Here is a 22,422-nt window from a genome sequence, read left to right on the forward strand (position 1 = left end):
GCGTCTGGGTTCCCAACCTTTGAAGATACGGGTTCTTAATGAAAACACCGGGAGAAGCCAATTAGAGTGGCATGAACGGTAATCACTATAATAAGGGTAATTGAGGTGGATTTATTATAGCTGACGATGGGCTTTTTTTTTTTTTCCTTAAGCAGAGAAAAAAAATAATTTACCGATATTAAAACATTTACGTTTTCCTCCAACCCCCTGGGAAATGGCTGGGTTTCCAGAACTTCATCTCAAATGTGAGACCAGCAGAAAACAAGAAGACAAAGTCACCTTTAGTGACTTGACCATCTCAGGTGGGAGCTTGTCTTGTGAGAAGCAAAAATCAAATGAACCCGGAAGGATCTGGGAAGCAGTGAGGGCCGCTGGGAAGGTCAGAGTCGAACTCCGTCATTCACGGTGCGACTTACGTTCCTCAGCCTCTCCGAGCCTTAGTTTCTTCATCTGTAGAATGGGAATAATAATATTAACATTGCAGGGTTGTTGGGGAAATTAAATTAAGCTAATTTATGTGAAATTTAATTTAAGAAGGTATATCATATGCCTGGCAAGTGGTAGGCACTCAGTAAATGTTAACAACGCTCCCTAATAGTGGAGAGAAAGCCCAGGGCCCTATGAGGCCTGCCATGGCTTTTTTTTTTTTTTACATAAAATTCTAAAGTAAGCAGTCCCAGGCCGGCAGGGTGATTCTGTAACCTGCAGGGACCCAAGCCACATCAGCAGGAAGCCCTTACCTCATGGTCCGACACGGCTGCCGAGCTCCAGCCTCTGCGCCTGGTTTCCAGCCAGCAGGAAGGAGTAAAGTGCGCTGTGGCGTTCTCTTCAAGGGACGCTTCCTGGAAGCCACACGCAACACTTTGACTTACAGACCTTGGGACAGAATTTGTCACATGCCCCCTGGGCAACGGGGAATTCTGAGCAAAGTGGTCTTCCCTTATTCCGGCAGCCTCGTGTCCAGATAAAATGGGGGTCCTTATGCTAGGGAAGAAGGGGGAAGGGCACTGGGAGGAGGTAGGCCGTCTCCGCCCCACTGGGCCAGTTGCCGTGTGGGTTGACAGGATGATGACCGCGGACTCCTAACAGAGCCTGCACGACAGCCAGGCTCTCCTCCCCATCTCTGTGCCAGGAGTCAGGCCTCCCGCCTTCTGGAAGGCTCTCTCCCCGTTCAATACGGGGGCCTCCGAATCTCCCGTGTACAACCTGCTCGGCCCACGTCGGACCCTGAGTCCAGCTCTGAGGTCGCGACTGCAGGGACAAGGCCATCTTTATTCAGATGTTTCCTTGGCACTGAGCACTGACCATGTGGACACCTCACTGCTCTAGAAACTTACGTGTAAATGAAAGTGAATTAAAAATTTTGCTTTTGGATGTTTACCGATGTGGGAAAACGCACAGAACATCATATTCGGTCTTTACGAACCCAGCATATGAAGCGCAGGCGGAGCGATCCTGGTCATACAGACTTTCGGAAGTTACATTCACACACCAGGAAAAGCCCAGAAGGAAACGGACCGTGAAACATCCTCTACGCTTCTCAGACGTGTGACTGGGAGGGATTTCTGTCTTCTTCATCTACTTTTCTCTATTTTCCAAGTTTCTCCTGAGTGCGTATTACTCTCATAATGATAAAAAGCAATTCGATTTACAAGGACATGTCAGCGTTTGGTTCCTGTATGTAGGTGGTGGCCAGGTGGGGCAGGTGGGGCAGGTGAGGCAGGTGGGGCAGGTGGGCCGGGTGGGGCAGGTGGGCCGGGAGGATGGGACCCGCACTTCTCTGCCCCGGGCTGACTTTCAGGGCCTGGGACAGACCCTGGGTGACCCCACTAGCCTCGTGCCCGCTGGAAGAGGAACCCAGCTCAGAGGCACCAGCCCGCGGCCGGTGAGAGTTAACAGCAGACCCTGTTCGCACAAAGTCCTAAAGATAAAAACAGCACGATGCCAGTTCAGGGACAGACGAAGCCAGCTGCTGGAACGAGGTGGACAGCTCACGGACGGTTCCGTGTACACCTGGGGACTTGCTGCTCAGGAAAGATGGCCCTACAAAACAAGGGGAGGAGGGCGTGTCTAGTAAAGGGGGCCGAGAAAGCTGGCTCCTTGTGTGTACAAAATTCAGCTGGATTCCTCCACCTTACAGCGCACGTGAAAGGCAGACTCCAGAGGAATTAACGGCTTCAATGTGAATGGTAAAATTACAAGCCTAATAGAAGGAAATGTATTCGAGAAGCTACAAGACCCAGAGATCGGAAAATGCTTCTTAAACCGGCCCCTCAACGCATAAGCCATAAAGGGAAAAAAGAGAAGAGCAGACTCTGCTTTCCAAGCGCCCCCGCCCCCGGGGCCCCCTCCGACCGTCCGTCCGTCCCCCCGGCCCTCAGAGGCCCTCCGTCCAGCGCGCCTCATCCCCGAGCTTCCTGTTCCACACATTCCCACAGTGTCCTCTGCACGACGGGCCTGTGCCACCTCCTGGGACCGGCCTCCACACCCTTGGGACTCCTGAGAGACAGGAGTGTCTTGCGCATCACGGCGAGCCCCTCCGGCCACGCCTGGTCGTTTGTGCGAATGAGGTGACTCGTGGTGGAACCCTCATAGTTTATGGAATCAGGCGACTCGGGACGGGCAGGTGGCTACACCAGAAAGACCCACCATGTGTTTAGGGGGTTGGGGCCTGAGCCACACACGACGTCGGACCCGAGCTGGGGGCAGGGCGACTGATTAGAGATGGGGATCGACTCCCCGGCCAACGAAATCCCAATAAAGCGCTGGACGCCAGAGCCTGGGTGACGTTCTTGGCTGGCCGTACTCTTGGCAAACTGCCACGCTTCCACGCTGGAGGAACGGCGCGCCCCTGAGGATGATGGGAGCTTCGAGTTCGAAACCCACCCGACTCACTCTAGGCTTCTCCTGCGTTTGCTGGTGGTAATCTGCACCGTCTGCAGTAATAAAACGGTAACGGTTTAGCGTAGCACTTTCCTGAGTTCCACGAGTCGTTTTAGGGCATTATCGGAGTCTGGGGGACCCCGAATTTGTAGCCAGCTGATCTAAAGCGAAGGTGGGGACCCCTGACCTTCCTGTTGGTGTCTAAAATGAGAGCTGTCTTGTGGAGCCCCTTAACCTGAGCCCCCATCCTCTCTGCAAAACCCCACAATTCCGGGGCCCCTCCACGGGCTCCCTGCCTCCTGCCTCTCCTCTCTGTCACCCTCCGGCCTGTGGAGAGATCGTCCCCAAACTCAGCATCCCTGACGCCTCCCTTCCTCAGCCCTTCATCGCCTTCGTTACCCTTTGGGTAAAGTCAAATCTCCCTGGCCCTGCACACAAGGACCGGCGACATCACCGTCTCTCGCCGACCTCTCTTTGGCCCAACTCGACCTCGGAAAAGTTCCTTTTTGCCTCATCACGCTCCTAGTTCTTGTTGTCATAACCCTACTTTGACCTTCACAAGAGCCTCTTCCTGTGAGTTTATCTTCGACTCTTTTCCTGTGACTCACGCCTGATGTAGGCGTCCTTGCCCGGCTCACGGCACTGTCGCCCCCGCCACAATGGTCTGTTTGCCCTTCTGGGCCGGTGACCAACCAACCGTGTGCTTCTCAAAGGCAAGAAGCTGATCATTCGACCCCGTGGCTTCGGCAGACCCCCTACTCCCCTCCCCCACCACACACAGCGTCTGGATCCTGCTCAGCTCCCAGTTCATGCTTGCGGGATGAATGGCTGAACGAATCACCGAGACAATCGTCTTCACTGGCTTGGTTATCTTAGGAGAGTAAGGTTTACAAATATTTGTCGGTGGAATGGACGCCGGTCCCCGGGCGGCCCATATGTCAGAAGGTAGCTCTCCCACGCCAAATACGGGGAGCCCTCGCCCACACTTTGTTCCCTCGTAGCTTTTGCCCAGAGGATTCATTACAGATATGTGGATTATATTATACGATTTTCACGAAAGGAACTGTTTTCAAATGGAGCAACATAGTTCCAATACTAAAAAAAGATTTGGTCTTTGTCCTGGTTTCTGGGGCAAAGCTGCAAAAACTCTTGGAATCTCCCGAGTGATAAGAGTGTCCTTTGCATGCTAATAAGATAGCTCACCCGGGAAGATAGGTGTTGAGGTAGGGGCCAGGTAGTTGTTTCGGGGTGGGGGCTGGTCGCTGGAAGGACTCAGCCATGATTAGGGGGTGGGAAATTCTAGCTCCACACCCTGAGCTCCAAGGAGCAGAGGGGGCTGGATATTGAGTTCAGTTGTCACTTGTCAGTGATTTAATGGATCCTACATCATGGAGCTTCTTTAAGGGGTTTGGCGGCAGACTCATGCCGGCAGGGTGGCCCGATTCTGTGGGGACAAGGCCTCTGTGCTTTGGGGCCTTTCAGACCCTGGCCCCATGTTTATATGTACCCATTATAATATACTGACTGTAGGTAAAGCACTTTCTTGAGTTCTGAGTCATTTTAGTGAATTGCCCAACGGGACGGGGGGACGTCTGAATTTGTCAGCAGCGGGGCAGAAGTGTGGGCCACCTGGGGTGCGCACTCGGGGCTGGCGTGTGGAGGGGGGGCGGTCGAACAGGACTGAGCCTTTAATGTGCGATCTGATGCTGCCTCCAGGTAGATGGCGTCAGAATTGAACGGAATCGTTGGTCACCCAGCTGGTGTCAGAAAACGGGAGAGTTGGTGGTCGGTGTGGAAAAACAATGCTCGTTTGGAGTCAGCGAGCACCACGCAGTAGGCTAAGGATCTGGGAACCAGCGATTAAAAACAATGCAGACCTAATGCGGCACGCCAAGAAGCCAGGCATTTAAAAAAAATCTATCAAGACTCTTTGAAATGTGGATAGGAAAATTCCTTCAGAGAATCTTATGTGTCGGGTTGCCTGGTGGCTCTTCGAGCAGCAAGCAACACATTTAAAACTAAGTAAACATCAAGAACCCAAGACAAACCTCGGCACTTGTAACATTTACCACCCTGTTCAATCCAGTTCTTCACAAACTCTTGGACGTTTAACGAAGTGTTTGGAGGCGTCTGTTAAGGTTTGCTTTTTAATAGAAAAAATTCGAGAGGCATTACCATTGGGCAAATGCTTAAAGGGATTCAGTAATGGAATAGAAGATGGTAACACACCAGAACATTCCGTTGTCAACAAATACTGTTGGAAAATGCCTAGAAATCACTAGTGACTATCTGAACGATCCATTGGAACAAATTGTTCAGTGGGAACTTTGCGATACAATTGGATAAAACTACGGATACTGTTACTGGATCTGGAAAAGATTGTATTTCAATAATAAAGTGCACAAAGAACTGTTTTTTTCTTTTTTAATGAGTTGGTAAAGGAAGGACTCCCCAAGAAGGTACTTTCTCAACTGTAAGTGACCTCTTTAAAACAATGCGTTATTGAAAAGCTCTCTTTGCTACTGAAGCTGTATTTTACTTGGAATTTTCTAAAAAAGAAAGAATTCGGGGTCAGGTTACAAAGACAGCCACGCAGAGAGCTCATTCCTTTCACGGCTGAGAAGGGTAGAGGATGACCCCAGACGCGCCATGGACCAGACGTCGCCGACTTTAGAAGACGAAGAGCTTTAAACATAGTAGGATCTTTTCGCTTCTTTGCAAAGAGATGGGAGTGAAGAAAACCTTTTGTTCCACACAGATCCCAGGGCGATCTTGTGACAGGAACTTAAAAGACCCGGTGAGCTGAAACCAAAGGAAAAAAATGAGTGTTTCGAGCTGCGATCCTTTCTCTGATGTAGAACTACTGCCCGGCGGGTACCACACGCAGACGCACGCACACGCACACACGTACATGCACACACACGCACACACGCATACACACACATGCGTACACATGCACATGCACACACATGCACACACATGCACACACATGCACAGTACGCACACACGCGCACACGCACATGTGTACACATGCACACACCCTGAAGACTGGGCGTTGCGTGTCCCTGGCACCCCTGCCAGGCCCCACAGCCGGCTGTGCACTCAGCAGGCACCTGCGAAACAAAGCCGAGTGCGTGGATACTGACACCATCCGTCCTAAGCACGAGCCGCAGGTCGGGCGAGCTCGGCGGGCATCCACTGTGCCCTGCGGCGTCAGGACTGCCTCAGCCTGGGCGGGCACGGCTCGGCTCGAAGCCGCAGAGGCGCCAGGTCAAACTGCAGCTCGGCCACTCAGCGGCCGTGGGACCTTGTCGGCTCGGTCCCTCCATCTGTGAAAGGGGCAGACGCCGTGGGACTTCCAGGGCGCGTGTGGCAGCCGTGGGTCACCACGTATGCAGGGGCCCTCACTCTCCGGCTCTTGGAGGGGAAAGTTCCCTGTGGGCGGGGGACTCGCTAGCCTGAGAGGAGGCACCCTTCCCCGTCCCCCACTACCTGGGGTCCCCCCACGAAGCTCGCCGTGAGGCTCTGCTGTGTCAGCCGTTTGCGATGCAGCCCGACGCCGTGGCCAACGGAATAAACGGAGTGCGGGAGGAAACGGAGCTCGTCATTCTCTTGAGTCTTCTGACTACGAGATGTCCGCGGAGCTCTTCCCGTGGCCTCCACCTGGCTTCACCTCAGGCCCAGACCACGTGGCCCGCCCTGCCACCTGGCTTCGATGTCACGAGAAGAAAAGATCTGGTGACGAAACCGAGTACAGGGCCGGGGGCCTGGCCGTGGGACACCGAGGGAGGGGGTCGGGACGGGGGACCCGCCTCCGGCCAGCGGGCGGGGACCGGAGGCCCTTCCCGTTGGCGTCCACGGCTCCCGCTTCCATTCTGACACTCCCCCGTCCCCCCAAAGTCAAGTCCTTGGGGCAGCTGGAATTCCCAAAGCTTTTCTCACCCGTGACCCTTGCCTGGCTGACCCCGCAGCTGAAGGTAAGCCCGTCTCAGGGGAGGCCGTGGGAGACGTCCCTGGGTTTTTTCGTTTGATAGTTAATGGTTTCTTTCTTAAGACTCTAGTTCGAATGTTTTCTTTTAAATGGCAGAAGTAGGCAAATAGGCTTGAAAAACTAGACACACTAGAAATAGTACAGAGGCGTAGGAAGGAAAATATAAATGTCTCTCTCTCCCCCATCGTCCCCCCCGCCCCCGCGACCCCTGGAGAAGAAGCCCCGGCCCGGACGGAATCGTGGCTGTCAGGAAAACCCACTGCTTTTCCACCCGAACGAGGGCAGCCTTGCGGCCCCCATGCCTCCTCCCTCTCTCGTTCCTGCCGCCTGCATTTCCCCGACGAGGGCTGGTCCAGCTTCCCAGCACTCTCAGCTCTGCCGGGGCGGCCCCCGTCCGCAGGACACACACAGTCCGTGCGCCAGAAGGCCGGCTCGGGCTGCCACGGCCCTGCGTGGGACAGCGGACCCGAGCCCTTCCCTCCAGGAAGCTCTTCCCCGACTCCACCCGCACGTGGCCTCAGGCCCAGGCTCCATCCCGCAGCACGAGGGAACGTCCCCTCAGGAAAGCCCGGGTGTGAACAGCGACACTCCAGAAATTTGGCCCCAAGGGAGCTCAGCATCCCTCAGAAAGGAGGTGGGACCTAACGGAGGCGGCTGTCCAGTGAGCAAGGGGAAGTGTTACTGGACACCGCGGAGGGTCGCAGTCCGGGTTTCGTTCCCGTCCGAGTAACAGGACTCTAAAAGGTTGGATCGAGTCAAATCAAAACATTCACTCAATGCCGAAGAGAACACGGAGAGATCCGGACCGCGATCCGTCTCTCCGGGAAACGCAGTCCTGGTCATTGCTGCCATCGGGTGTATCTGTCTGTCAATCGGGCATCCCTCGGGGGCGTCGCTTGTCCTCACACCCCAAGGCGGCTGCTGGAGCCCGAGCACTGTGCTGACATCCCAGCCGCCGGGGGTGGGGGGAGGCAGGAGGCTGGCAGGGGCGGTCCCTGCTGGAGGAACGCCGGCTCCCGGAAGGGGCGCTCACCGCTTCCTCTCGCCCCCGTGTGCGGAACTTGGCGACTCGGTCGCGGCAGCTGCAGGGTGGCTGGGGGCACAGGCCTCGTCCCAGGGGGCCGTGCGCTGGCATCAGGGATGGCTGCGGGGGGAGCGGGAGCCGAGGCACTGGGCGGCGCGGCCTCGAGCGGCAGCGTCGGGGACACACGGGCGCTCCGGGGGCAGCGGCGTCGGGGAGAAGCCGGCTGTCACGGCCCCGCGTTGCCACGACCACGGGCCCGTGCGCCCCACCTATTACGGAGACCCCGGAGGCTCGGGCTGAAAGGCCCTCAGGGCCACCGCCCCCACCGCTCCGGCCCAGCGGGATGCCCTGTCACGGGGCTGCCGTGTTCTGTTTGGACCGACCCTCCGACAGGCAGCCGTCACCTCCAAGGCGGTTTTCACTTCCTTGACTTTGGTGGTTCTTTGGCTCGGACTTAAACCTGCTGGAACCTTCTACCCAGGCATAAGTCAACGCAGCAGTGCACACCGAGGGCGGGTTCCGTGTGGCCGACCCCTGGGACTGGACGCCACGACTGCCACAGGGTTGCGTGGAGCTCCGGGGCGCCCGCGGGGCCGTGAGGACGGGGCGTGGGTGGGGACGGGCTAAGGGGCCGGGGCTTTGTCCCCAGGGCCGCTGGCTTCCAAACACTCTTAGTAACAGAACCCTTTCCTCAGCCCCAGAGTCAGCCTGAGTGAAAGCCCAACGTGGCAGCTGCTCTGTGAGGGTGGCGGACAGGTAGGGCCCCCGCTTTCTGCGAGCAGTGGGGACCCCTAAGCCCCCTGAAATGATGCTGCCCTTCTCCTGTCAGGCCCTGTCTATAGGCCATCCGGGCGCAAAGGCCCCAGGCGGGGGGCAGGACACCCTCAATATCCCTGCAGAGAAGAGGGTCCCAGGTCCCTGGGGAGCTCAGGCTGCGTCCAGGCCAGTGGCAGGGCGAGCCACACCTCCCAAGGCCAGGCCGCACCTCCTGGGGGGTCAGGCGTCCGCCGCCCGCACCCAGCTGGCTTTTTCCATATTTACTCCCGAGAGTTCCTTCAAACAATGAAGAGGAAACGCTCCCGAGCCCAGCTGTCCAGGATGCACGTGTCTGCAGCTTTTTCCAGGGATGGGGGGCTGCTCGCGGGAAGGAAGCCCGCCCTGCACTGTCAGGAAGCAATTAGGCGGCCCCGCCGCGCGGCCTAACGCAGCCCCCATACCCCCATCCGCGCCTCCACGGCCGCCTCGTCCTTCCGGTCCGTGAGAGAGACGTCCCAGCATCCCCCTCAAACACTGGGCCGGTGGTGGTCCCCGGGCTGCCACCCTGGTCCACCTGCCCGCAAGCAAGACCCAGGCTGCATGCCAGGCCCTGCCGGGCTCCGGTCGCCGACTGCCCTCTGAACCCACGCACAGCCCTGCTCACCCCCACCGTTGGGGGTTCAGACTCCCTCTTGCCCCCGGGCCCTCTTTTCCGCCCTGATCTGTAAAGCAAGCCTCAACCAGCTGTGATCTCTCCTTCCGCTACCCCTGAGGGCCGAGGGGAAGCGGCCACCTGAGCCTGGAGGACCTCACTGCTGAGGCCTGTGGGTCCCTAACGAGGGCTGGCTTCCTGGGGCTTCAACAACAGGAATTCGTCATCTCACAGTCTGGGGGCTGGAAGTCCAAGGTCCAGGTGTGGGCTGGGCGGGTCCCTTTGCGGTCTCTCCCCCAGCCGCGGGGGCTTCGCTGACCGTCTTCAGGCTTCCTCGGCAGGTAGATGCCCCGCCCCAGCCTCTGCCTCCATCCTCGCAGGGAGTTCTCCTGCGGATGCATCTACGCCACATTCTCCCTTGTTATGAGGATACGGTCATGTTGCGTTGGGGCCCACCGCATTCTAACCTGATCATCTGCAAGGACCTCGTTTCTAAATGAGGCTCCCTGCGCAGGTCGGGGGTTGGGGCAGGACTCAACATGTGGCTTTGTGGGGGACACACTTTGACCCACGATAGCAGATCAACGACAGAGTCCTCGGACCCACGCGAATGTCAGTGTGCGGTCCAGAAGCTGGGACGTGCTTATGCTGGGGAATTGTTCGTCTGAGATTCAGACTTCCCTGGGCGCCCTGGACTCTTTCTACGTCCAGGGCTGGGGCACTGCGCGTCAGAGCGGGGAGGACGGATGCTGGAGCCCGTGTGGACGTGTGGTCCCGGAGGCGTGAGGGTGCCGGTGGGCGAGTAGCCCTGCCCCACCCATCCACTCTCCGAGCCTGGGTTTCCTCACACGGTCACCGCTCCGTCCCGAGCCAGGCCGGTCCAGCCTGGCCCCCGGCATTCCGAGCTTTCACTATGGTCCGAGCGAAGGTGAAGTATGCCCGAAATTCAGATTTTCTATTGTGGTGAGCAGCCCTCCAGGGATAATGGCGGGAAGTTATTCGAACAGATGGTGTCAGGTGCGGTCAGAAAGCGCCCCAAGTTCCTTTATGCCGAGGAGCTGAGCTCCGCCACAGCTGAGGTGATATTAAATTGTGGTGTCACTCTAAGGGGCATTATGCAACGTGACTCACCAGCAATTAGACAAGGGCCAATTAGCCGAGGCTTTGAGAGAACAGGGTCCCGGCACCCACGCCTGGTGGCTCAGGGCTGCCTCAGCCCTGGCCTGCTAACGCAGCAGAGGGACGGAGCTGCCGTTGGCGGCCCTGTCATGCCCCCAGGCCGCACTAAGCAGCGCCCTCGGTCCCGGGGCTGGGCCCTTTACGTTTGGCTTGCATCTTCCCTCTGACGCGCTGCTCACTACCTAGTGCTTCCCAGTTCCCGTGGGGTCTAAGGTGAAGCTGAAACCCACTCAGTGACAACAAAGGCCCAAATCCCTGGAGCCGGACTGTGGGTGGCAAACACCCATTAGATGAGGAATTAGGATGTTTGCACAATTGGAGAAATCCGACAAATAAACGGGGTATGACTCACACGGGTAAGCCTCCCATCTCCTTCAAATGCATCATAGCTTGTGTCGTAAGACTGGCGTGGGCTTTGTTCTCCCTTTTCCTAACAATTATTTAATATCACAGTCATTGCTTCCCTGAGTGATGAAACTGCGCCCGCAGAGACCCATCCAGCGTCCCGCAGAGACCCAGCCAGCATTGCAGACAGAGCTCCGGCCCCAGAGCTGGTGGGTGCTGATAGGCACGGGGTGGGGGGCCTGCAGGACGGGGCTGACCCGGGGGTGGGGAGGTAGCTCGGGAGCCCGGGGGGGAGGACTGTGGTGTGGCCATGTCCTCCCTCACCCGCCTCGGCCACACTGGACAGGCCTGAGGACACGGGGGGGGGGGGGCACGTGCTCCAGTCAAACCGTGGAGACGAGCCCCACCACGGGTGCCGAGAGGCAGGGAGGTCTGTAACGAATACCCCCAAACGTGGAAGCGGCCCTGGGACCGGGCGATCGGTAGACGCCGTCAGAGTTTTGAGGTGCCTGCTGGAACTCTAGACGCTGTGGGCGACTCTGGTGAGAGCCGGGGAAGTCTCGGTCACCTGAGAGGACGCTGAGGAGACCACGAACGGAACCCGAGAGGGAATACGGAGGGCGAAGGCCCTTCCGACGAGGTCTCGGATGGGAGCAAGGAGCACGGTGCGGGAGACTGGAGGAGAGGGGACCCTCGCTGAAGGGCGGCTGCGACCGCGGCTGAACCGTGTTCGCGGGCTAGCGTTTGGGGACGGCAGGCCTTCCGGGCCAGGACCTGGGGCCTCAGCCCTCCGCGCGGCGGGGAAGGCGAGGCCCGGCTCCTCCCGACTGCTTTCAGTACCGTGCGAGACGAGACGCATGACTCGGGCACGGCTTCATCGAGCAAAAAGGAACCAGAGCTTAAAGATTTTGAAAATTTCTCAGCTTCTCTGTATTGCGAAAAACGGAAAAACATGGTTGGAAGGCAACACGAAGGGCGTGGCCGAGCGACAGATAAAAAGAGTAGACGAAGAAATTAAGACAGACTGGGGTCTTCTGGAATGTTCCCTTGCGAATGAAAGGCAGAGAGACTTCTGAGGCTGGTTTTTGTCATATTTTTGTTCCTCGGCTCTTGACGTGGTGCTGCCAACGAGGACTTATTATTCAAGCACCTTCAAACCAACCGCGAGTAAACAGAGGCCGCGGGACTCTGAACGCCCTGCTGCTAGGACCTCGCTCGGCCTCTGCACTGGGTCCTTCGGAGGAGCAGGCCGAGGAGGACTAGGGGAGCTCATGCCCAGCAGGGCGACCCGCGCGGCCGAAGCAGCATCTTGGCGGGAAGTGTCCCACAGCCCCGCGACTCTGCGGCGGTGACGGAGCCCCGGCGCCTGCCGCGTCCAGGTGGCGCGTGCCGTGGGCACGGCGTGGTCCTTGCTGGCGGTGCTGCCGGGGTGCCGGCCGAGCACTGAGACTCGTCGCCGGGGCTGCGGGCAGCGCTGCAGGAACAGGAAGACCAGAAAGGCCAGCGGCTTAGAGCAGGAGCCTTTTCTCCTGCATGATGGTCTGGCAGGGGGCGGCCTGAGCCGGCGAAGCGGCCCGGCTGCAGAAAGTCCTTTAGGAGCCGAGGTTCTGCACCCCCAGCGGCTCCGCCACGTCTCCCCGTGCGTGGTCAGAGCTGAGTCACGTTTGCACCACAGTGAGAGTGTGATTGTTGCCATTGGACTACGCACTTAAACGTTGTTAAAACAGCCGAGTCATCCGCCCCCCACCCCCCCATGCAAAGGTCATCGATACTTGTCTGATGACTGGCATTTCTGGTTCGGCAAAAGCCTCCGTGAGCAGAGGGAAGCTGGCTTAGCACGGAGGCCGGGGCCTGGCCGGGGAAGGGCCGGGGTTGTGGTGAGCACGAGGCTGGCCCGGGGCCCCCGTCTGCTGCCCCTTCATGTGCGCAGACCACGCCAGAGAGGACGATGGGGCGGGACGCACGAGGCGAGTCGTCTGCAGGAGGGACAAACCGGCCGGGGCCTCCACGCTTGGCGCGCGTGAAGGAAATGATCTTAATTTTTTTTTTTTTTTTTTTAGACTCTCACGTAACCTGGACACTCAGCTGGGACTCTGTTTCCTATCTCAAGACGTTTCCAAACAGTCGTGTTTGCACAGACCTTCCTAAACACAGGCCCAGGGGAAGGAGCCCGAAAGGACAGAGCTTCTCCGGGCCTGCTGGTCCCCCTAATCTCGCCAGCTTCTAGGGCTCAAGTGTTTTAACAGGAAGGAGCAGCCGAGGGCAGCGTGGACAGGGCCGGCGGGGGGCTCGCAAGTCGCTTTCTGGATCTGACCGCCAGCGATTAGAAAGCAGTAACAGGGCATGTGACTCGAGAGCACCTGCTGAACGCGGAGGCCTCGCTCACCTGGAATGGGGATGGTGGGCGGGGCTCGCCCCCCCACCCCCCGCCTGCCCCCCACAGGCATTGGGGGCCCCTGCACCGCTCTCGGGGGGCTGTTGTTTGCAGCAGAAACTCCACCGTGGTACCACCAGGCTGGTGACTGCTGTGTGGGCAGAACCCACGCTGAGCTGGGTCTCCCTGGGGCCGAACATGTTGGCCAGATGGGGCCAGGACGGGGTGACGGGAACCCCCACCGGGAAACCAGCACTTACCAGGCACTGTCAGGTTCTTCCCACGCTTCATCTCATTAGATGCCCCCAAGCTGTGAGGCAGAAAAAAAAAAGCCCACTTTATGGGTGAAGGAATCCAGGAAGTTTTAGTGACGTCTCCAAGTTTTCGGATGTAGTAAACCCGGTGGTTCCCTGAGCCGCCGTTCGGGCCCCGAGCTCCGCAGGCGGGAGGCCTGGAGGTGGCTGTGGTCCTCGCAACCTGGGGGTTGCTATGGTTACCCGTCACCTGGACGGCACTCCCAATCCACACGTTTGATAACGTTCACGAGGGTGCAGGCCTGCTCGAGGGCCTTTAAGGGCGCTGTGTCCCACGGGAATGAGACCTGTCCCCATGCTTTCCCATGTCCCCTCTGCCTACAGAGGGGGCGGCAGGAGCCAGAACAGGGCAGACGCATGAGGAATTCTGTCCCGCCCCCCTTGCCCTTACCTGTAGGGCTCAGCGGCCTTCACACCCGGCCCCCTAGGACCTGCCGGGGCAGGAAATGGTTCATGGGGTTACCGGCAATGGCTGGCCTCGGGAACTGAACAGCTCAGGTGTAGGATACAATAATAAATGCTGAAGGGCGGAGAGCCAGGAGGCGGGGGAGAGCCCTGGACTCCGGGGCGAAGCGCCCGCTGGTCAATTTTGGCCCCCGAACCTGAGCTTTTTCATCTGATCGCGCGCAGAGCCAGCCGCCCTACGGGAAGGAGCGTGCGCCGGTCTCCTCGCGTGCTGAGCTGGACGGCATGAAAGGCGATGGCCTCCTTGCTCGGCCAAAGCCTGAGGGAAGATAATTACTTTCCAGCAGCTGCTTCTTCAATGACTCTTCCAAGACCCACCTCTACCACCCCCGCCCCCGGCAGGGGGAAATGCCCCTCGGTGAGTGAAGCCGCAGGTCTGGAAGCGGCTAGCGCTGCCTGGCGCTGGCGGGGCAGCCCGGCCCGAGGCAGGAGCGTCCTCCACTGTCTGTCCCTCCCCCCTCTGCTCACGTCTTCTGGCCGCTCGCCGCTGCCTCAGCTGCTTCTCGGCTGCAAGGAGCATCGGCCGGGGAACGCTCCGGGGCTTCGGTCGGCCACAGGGATTCCCTCCCGCGTCCGCTCCGGCCAGCCCAGCCCGTCCGTCTCAGCCCCGTGACCCCCAGGGTGTGGTTATCCTCCTCCCCGTCCTCACGTCCCGGCTCTGCCGCTTACCAGCCAGGTCTCTGTCCCCACCGGAACCTCAGTGTCCTCACCATAACCACCTTCGCAGGCGGGGGCCAGGGCCGCGTGGAGCCAGGTCCCCACGCAGGGCTCGCGCTCGGCACCCAGCCGCGGCCCCCACCTGCCTCATGCCCTGTCTGGCCTCCGTGCCCCTCCAGAAGCCTGTGCCGGTGCGCCCGAATCCTTTCCTTCCTGAGAATTCGGGGCATGTCCCTAAAGGCTTACATTTTTCCAGTCGGTTTATATAAAGTGTGAGCATGAGGTCTGCACCCCCACTTCCCAGAGCACCCTGCTGGGGACTCTGGGCTCTCCCCTCAGTGACACGAGGGCGGGAAGGGCGGAGGCTAAGCGGCCATGCCCGCGGGAAGCGGCCCCCCGGCGTCCTGCAGAGGCCGGGGCCGGGACGGCCACTGCAGCTTCTGTCCGTCCGGGCGCTCTGGGCGGGGACAGCCCTGTGGTTCCGGTCACAGAAGCACGGAGCCCTGCCCGCTGCCATGGGGGCCTCCCGGGCTTGGAGGGGGTTCGCTTTCTCCTTCGAAGTTCTGGACAGACAACACATTTCTTGTTCAAGGAGGGAAGAGAAACCCCGCCAACCCCGAACCCGATTCTCAGGGCTGGAATGCGCCTTGGCCATCTGCTCGCCTCAAACCCGACCTCGTCACATCTCTCCTTACGAGCTGTGTCCTTGGCCACAGTCTCGTCCTCTGATCTGAAGTTTTAGTATTTTATTCCCATCCGCTCCCTGGCCTCACAGCTGGGCCCAAACCTGAAGCCATGCCCAGCGTCTGTGAAGCATTTGGCCGGATCCAGCGGGCTTTCCCATGTCCGTTTGTTCACCGATCCGTTCGACAAGGCTGGACCAGGAGCCCACTGCACGTGGGGTTCCGAGCCTGGCACGTAACGAGGGACAAATATCCACGCGACGGTTAACTTCATGTGTCCACTCGACTGGGCCACGAGGCACCCAACGTTCGGTCAAACGCCACCCTGGCTGTGCCGGTGAGGGGTGTCTCCACAGACCGAGTGGAGCGGAGGGCTGCCCGGAGTGGGTGGGCCTCGTCCGGTCAGGTGACGGTCTGAGCAGCACAGAAAGGCTGCGTCAGGGGCCCCCGGCCTTCGGACTCAGATGGAAAAACTGGCTCTTCCTGGGTCTGGATCCCGCTGGTTCTCCGAGTGGAACCGTCGACTATCCTGGGGTTCCAGCTGGCTGGCCGCAGATCAGGGGGTCTGGGGACCGGCCTCCATGTCACAAGCATGTGGGAGGAGTCCTTGCAGAAATCTCTCTCTCGGATCTCCTGCAGGTTGTTCTCTGGAGAACCCTCATACGATCAGGGTTATGAGTACAGCAGGTCCCCCCTTATCCGTGCGATATGTTCCAAGATCCCCAACGGACGCCCGAAACCGTGGCTGGCACGGACCCCATCCGTTTCCCTCTACGTACGTACCTTTCACTTAGCGAAGCACCTCACGGCTTCTCCGCGGCATATCCGAGTTGCCACAATCTGGGTCCGTGATTAAACAGGATCGGGGTGTCTTGAACACAGGCACCGTGACCCCGTGGCCGGCCGGCCGATAACCTAGTCGGCCACGAAGCGACCCACAGGCAGGGCGCGGGGCAAGAGGGCGACGAGCGCGCCGGGTGGGACGGAGAGGGGTGGCGTGGGCGTTCATCTCGCGACGCAGGACGGCGCTCCGTCGGAAACTTCCGGAATGTTCCACTGACCATTTTCAGCCGTGGGTGACGCCGGGAACTGATGCCACGGGAAGGCGAGACGGCCGGAAAGGTGGGGCCGTCCTGGGACCACGGCCGCCCGCGGCCGGCGGCGTGCCGGGCACTGAGCGCGTTCGTGCGAGCCGCTCACCGAGGGCCGCTCACCGAGGGCCGCTCCGTGCTCGAGAGAAGTAAGAGCACCGTCCCAACCACGCCGCCGCTGGCCCCCCGCGCGAGGCGAGGCCACCGGTCGAGGCTCCTGGTTGCGACGGACATCAGCAAAACAAAGTCGACTGATTGCTGCGAGATGGACAGCCACGTCTTTTCCGCATGTTTTTCAAACAAACCTGTTGTCATGGTAACCCTCTTAAAACAAGATGCAACCTGGTTTACAGACCCTGAGAACTAATTACCACAGTGCTTTACACTTTGTTACGCCTTTTTTTTTTCTGGGTTTAATGGACCTCACTCATTAAACTCCACAAACACCCTCTGAAGTCTTCACGGGACAGATATTATTAAACCCATTTCACAGACGTAGACACCAAGGCACGGATGAGTTAAATGACTTGGCCACGGACCAGCAGCTCAGCCGCGAGCAAGTCTGGGCCGGACCCAGGCCTCCTCGTCTCCTGCTGCCGCCTGCGCTCGCCAGACTCCGTCCTGGGGTCTGGACGCCCTTCGTGAAAGGCCGTTTGCCAGTGCGGTCTGGGGACCCCAGACGCTGCCGCCGGCTGTGTGCAGAAGAGGCTGCGGGGCCAGGACGTGGCAGGGGCAGGGGGTTGGGGAGGTGGTGTGGAGGGCGGGCCGTGCGGCTCCGCACACACCGGGCCTGCAGGGCCAACACGCGGGGGCCTCGGAGATGTTCCCAGGAGAGGGGGGCCGCCGTGGCAGACAGCGGACACCAGGCCTCCATCACGAGAGTCTGCCACTCGGCGCGGCCACGGTGGCCGGCAGGCTGTCGTTCGCACACCCAGGCAGCCTCTGCCCAGGGCCTCTGCTCCGGCCCAGCGGTTCTCAAAGCAAAGCCCTGTGCTGTTAGAATCACAGTTCCTGGCCCCGCTTCAGAAGCTGTTTTACAAGCCTTCCGGGGGCTTCTCCAGTATCTCTGCCCAGAATGTTCCTCCCCCAGAAATCCCGGCCGACTTCCCTTCCTTCCCTCCTTCACGCCTTCGAGCGAGGCCGATCCTGACGCAGCCTGGGTAGTGCAGTGACGGGGCCTCACGCGGCGCTCATCGGCCCCGCACGCTCGTCAGATGCTCCGTCCCCCCGTGTTGGATGCTGCCTCCCCCCCAAACGTCAGCCCCGCGAGATCAGGGCTCTGCTCAGTCACAGGCATGAAGCGCTCAGTGGATGTGGCTACGAACCGCGATTCCTGGCTCAGGTCGCTGGATGAAGGATGTGGTGAGGAACGTGTATTTGGGCGGGTGGGGGCCGTGAGCTCTGTTTTGGGCACGTGGGACAGATGGAAGGTCCAGAGGCTGCTTGGTAGGTGGCTCTGGAACACTGAGCAGAGGCGGCACGGGGTAAGGAAGAGGAACGAGAGGTTTAAAGAAGAAATCTCGGGCCACGTCAGCACCTGCGTGGGGGGCGAGGGGAGGAGCCAGCAGCGAGGCCAAGGGCAAGTCAGTGCCAAGCCGACCAAGGTGCCAAGCAGGGTGGGAGAGGGCTGGTCGTAGCTCTGGCAAAGCGGGGAGACGCGCCTGCCCCCGAGGGTCACGTGCACGAGGGAGTGGAGGGTCAGAAGGTGGGCGCCCACAGGGAGAAAGGCCTGCGCGGGCGGAATGCAGACACTCGCCTTGGGAGGCCCACCCAGCGAGGGAGGCAGGGGGAGCACTGGAGAGGGAGAGGCGGCCTCTCGGCAGCTGGGCGAGCGAGCGGAAACCGGACTGGGTTCGAAGGGAGATGGCGGGGGCGTCCAACCACGTGGGCGCTTCGGCCAGCTGAACTTGCAAGTCCCTTTCAACCCCGAGGGCCTAGGGCTCATGGTTGTCCTGAATCCGAGAGAAACCCCGAGGTGCCGGAGAACACAGCTGGCCACCCTACCGCCCGACAGGGAAGCCTGCGGCCCTACAGCGCCGCAGCAGCTCCCTTTGGGTTTACAAGGCAGGCGCAGAGCCTGGAGCCCACCGCCCTCAGCGGTAACGGCTTCCTCCTCTAAGCCTGCGTACGGGACTCTCGCCACAGGACGGCCGGAGCAAACGCGGGCTTCCGCCCCCCGCGGGACGGCTGGGCGGCTGGGCGGCCGGTGGCCACACCGGCACAGGTGCGCCGTGTCTCCCCGAAAACTCGGCTCTAGGCCATCAGACCTCTCGGGGCAAGAACGGGACACTTTTTAGTAAATTTCCACTCACCTAGTTACATGCTCATGATGACGGCTCCACGTTTTGAGAAGGTAGCACCCCAATTCCCCAAATAGTTCATTCAAATATAACCGTTAAGACTTTTTTTTTTTAATGGCACTAATTAAGTCTGTAAAATGTACATACAAGTGGATGAAAATTGAATTTTAAGATTAAAAATTATTAGGACTGGAATTTTCCCTACATGTTCAATAAGATGTGTAATAGCCTAAATCAAGCTACTATACATGCCTAAATAGCGGGACACTCCAAATATAAGGCAACTTCACATTTTCCCAAGGAGAAAAAGGTAATCCACACCAACTTGGATATATAAACTTATTAGGGATGTCAAAGAAATAATCAAGTATCTACTTGTAGTATTTACTAATATGAATACTTTAAAAATCACATTTTCTAGTACTTTGCTGTCCTCTTTCAAAAGTTTTACGTAGAATTCACTCCAAGACCCAACACATTCGTTACCTCTGGACTCTGTTTGAACTGCACTACATTCCTTTTAGTCTTTTCAAATGCAAGAGACGGACTTCCTACTGAATGTGAAACATGGGAGACAAGACGAACAGTCAAACAAGGCATGTGACTGCCATTACCTACCTTCGCTTAAAAATAATGACAGCGTAAACTCCGAGATTTTGTTTCAGCTTCATGGCTGCCCGGAGAAAGTGAGGCTTGAAAGTCCTTTCAAAACCAAAATCAAGCAAATAATAATAAAAAAAAAATCCAGATTTTTAATGCATTGAAAGTTTACCTAAGAATCACAAAATCTTTTAACCTTCCTGATAAAACCACTAAATCTCTTCTTCTTCTATAAAATCTATTTTATACTTAATTTATGCTGAAGATATAACTTTGGAAAAAAGGGGAAATACCCATCATATGCATTCAGTCAAAAAAAAAAAAATTCTCATGGAAGCTCCAGCAAGTGTCTCACTGTACTCGTAAGTTGTTCGTTCACCTGAACAATTCAAATTTGACTGGCTGTCCTGTACTTAGTCCGGCAGCCCTTCTCGATACCCCCTTCTCAAAGACGGCACCTCATCTTCCGCTGAGCGTCGGCCTGCTTAGCGACTGACTGCGGCAAACTGCAGGAAGGGTCCGCGGTGGCATGTCGCCTCGGATACTAGGTGATACAAAGCGGTGTCTTCGCTCCTGGTCTCTCTCGCTCTCTTGGATCCCTGGCTCTGGGGGGAAGTCAGCTACCATGTTGTGAGGACACTCGGGCCGCCCTAGGGAGAGGTTTACGTAGCAAGAAACTGAGGCCTCCTACCAGACGGCCACGTGTCTGAGCTCGGAGGGGAGCTTCCAGCTCCGGTCCGGCCTTTAGACAGCTGTAGCCCTGGCTGACTGAACCTTCATGAGAGGCCCCGGGTCAGAACCACCCGGCTAAGCTGCCCCTGGACTCCTGACCCACTGGAAGGGTTATTTCAAGCCGCTGAGTTCTGGGGTAACTCGTTGCGCAGCGGTGGAGAACCCCTACGCCTCACGACGTCCCACGCCTTCTTGGTATCACTCCGGGGACTGTCCCCCGACAGTCACTCCCTCCTCTCCCGAGTTATTCCCAGCGGCATGCGGACGTGCTGGGATTTCTCTCCCCCCTCCAAAAAATTCTCTCGGTCTCGTGTCCTACTTCTTGCTCCCCTGCATTCGGAAGCTCCTCCCAAGCGTTGTCTACATTCGCTGTTTCCAACCCCTCTCCCTACTCCCTCCGGACTGCCGCGGCGGGGCCTTCCAGCTGCCCGTCCCCTCCGAGTCCGCTCTCGTCAAGTAAGAACCACTCTCTGGTCTTCAACCCAAAGTTCAGCCTTCAGTCCTCATCTTATTCACTTAATAAATATTTGTTGACTAGCTGCTGTGCTAGGCATGATACTAGATGCCGGAGGCAAAGCACTGAACAGAACAAACCCCTCACCCCCCCCCCCAAAAAAAACTCCCCACCCTTATGGAGCTGATATTCTGGTGTGGGGTGGAGAGACAGACAATATAACAAAGACGTAAAGCACTATGAATATTTATGGATGATATGTCTGAGCTCAGAATACTTCAAAATAACAGGACCGACGGTTAGGAGCAAAGATGAAACAACACGAGATTTTGCTGTTAGTTTTTGAAGCTGGGCAGGCGAAGCGCACACGTCCTCCACTTTGGTATATGTTTGGGGTTTTTCACGATAAACAGTTTTTCAAAGCCCGTTATGTCGGGGATCGGTTGCAGTAAGGGCACAGGGAGCGCTGGCAGCTGGGGTGTGACAGCCTTTGACAGGGCGGGCCCCGCCTGGAGGGGCTGAGAACGACTCGCCGAGGTGCCCACGGCCGAGCAGCCGCAAAGGCCCTGGCCGTCTGCGGAGCGTTCTGGAAGAGCGAAGTCAGGGCGGCGGTGACCGGGCGGGAGCCAGATCACGCCGTGTCCTGGAAGCTGCGAGGACCTGGTTCGTTTCCTAAATAAGCAGGTGACTCTGTGAAACGCCTTCATGCAGTAAAGCGACCTGTCTCTGGAAGAAACCACTGCCCCGAAGGCTGAAAACGATTTTTTTTTTAGTTCGAAAAAATTTCTTAGGCACCAGGTAAGAGAACGAGGGGTGTCTGGAGCAGGGTGCAGGGAGAGGTGTCACTCAGGAACCCCGAGGAAGGTGCTGAGGTAAAGAGCCCCCAGGTCGGGCTGCGCCTCCCCCGGGTGCATGGCACCTGTGTGCTTCCTGGCGGGGAAGCAGGGCCCAGGGCAAGAAGTGACCTAGGGCAGACATGACGGAGTCTGGCCTGGGCAACAGCTTTAGGACAGGAGACTTGAAAGAAACGTGAGGATTGTAGCAGCTGCTCCAAAGATCTCAATCTTGAAGAGACGAGGCTGTTTCAAGTGATCCCCGGGGAACGACGGGGCCTGGAGGCAGCTTCCTTGTGACGATCTTCTCGGCTAGTTTGCCTTGAATGTCTGCGCAGACGGAGCGCAGGCCCGCCGCCTGCCCTCTCACGAATGCCCCAGAAGGAAAGCTGAGGGCGCCGCTGCTCCAGTAACCTCGGTGTTACAGAGCACGGTGAGCTGAGGGCCGTGCGTGCAGAGGGGAGGGAAGGGGCTGGGGGAGAGCAGCTCTGTCCAGCACCCACGGGCCTCGCTGTGCTAGGTCCTCGCCTGATGTCGGCACCCAGTTGACCATCGCCCGAAGTATCAGGCTCATGTTATAGGGTCAAAGGGGTTAAGCAGCCACAGCACTCAGAGCCGGCAGGCTGCAGGGCTGGGATCCGACCCCGAGCCAGGCCGGCCCTGCTGCCCGCGTCCCGGGGCCCGGATGGACTGAGACCCGCTCCCGGACCTGGCACTGCTAACTCCGTCTCGGAAGAGTCCCCGTCTCGCAGAGCGGACGCCCTCCCTCTGCTGGCCTGGGGCCCTGCTTCTGGGGCCTGACGCCACGGTGAACGGCTCCCCAAGCCACAGGGGGGGTCCTCCCCGAGAGAACAGGAAGAGGGGCCAGGAGCGGAAGCGGCTTCCGGTGGCCCCAGGAAACAGGTCTGGAGCACGACCACTCAAGCCCTGGGGAGGAGCTCCAGCCAGCAGCGTCCCTCTGACCTCTCCGCCCTGACGAAGGAGACGAGGGAGCCAGGCAGGGGCCACGGGAGAGCCGGAGCCTCTTCCTGGGGCAGAGGGGCCTCAGCGGGAGTTTAAGGGACAAGACGCTGCAGAGGGAGAGAGCTG

The 22,422-nt window shown here is 58.5% G+C and overlaps 1 long non-coding RNA gene across 1 annotated transcript; it reads left to right on the top strand.

Annotated features, from left to right (window-relative positions):
• Window positions 1-12,455: 12,455 nt before the first annotated feature.
• LOC118605556 lies at window positions 12,456-13,515 on the top strand. The gene is made up of 2 exons (XR_004952205.1): window positions 12,456-12,707; window positions 12,891-13,515. It is a non-coding gene; the product is annotated as an uncharacterized LOC118605556 (long non-coding RNA).
• The last annotated feature ends 8,907 nt before the right edge of the window (window positions 13,516-22,422 follow it).

This window comes from Rousettus aegyptiacus, unplaced genomic scaffold (genome assembly GCF_014176215.1).
Source record: "Rousettus aegyptiacus isolate mRouAeg1 unplaced genomic scaffold, mRouAeg1.p scaffold_m13_p_7, whole genome shotgun sequence".
NCBI lineage: Eukaryota > Metazoa > Chordata > Mammalia > Chiroptera > Pteropodidae > Rousettus > Rousettus aegyptiacus.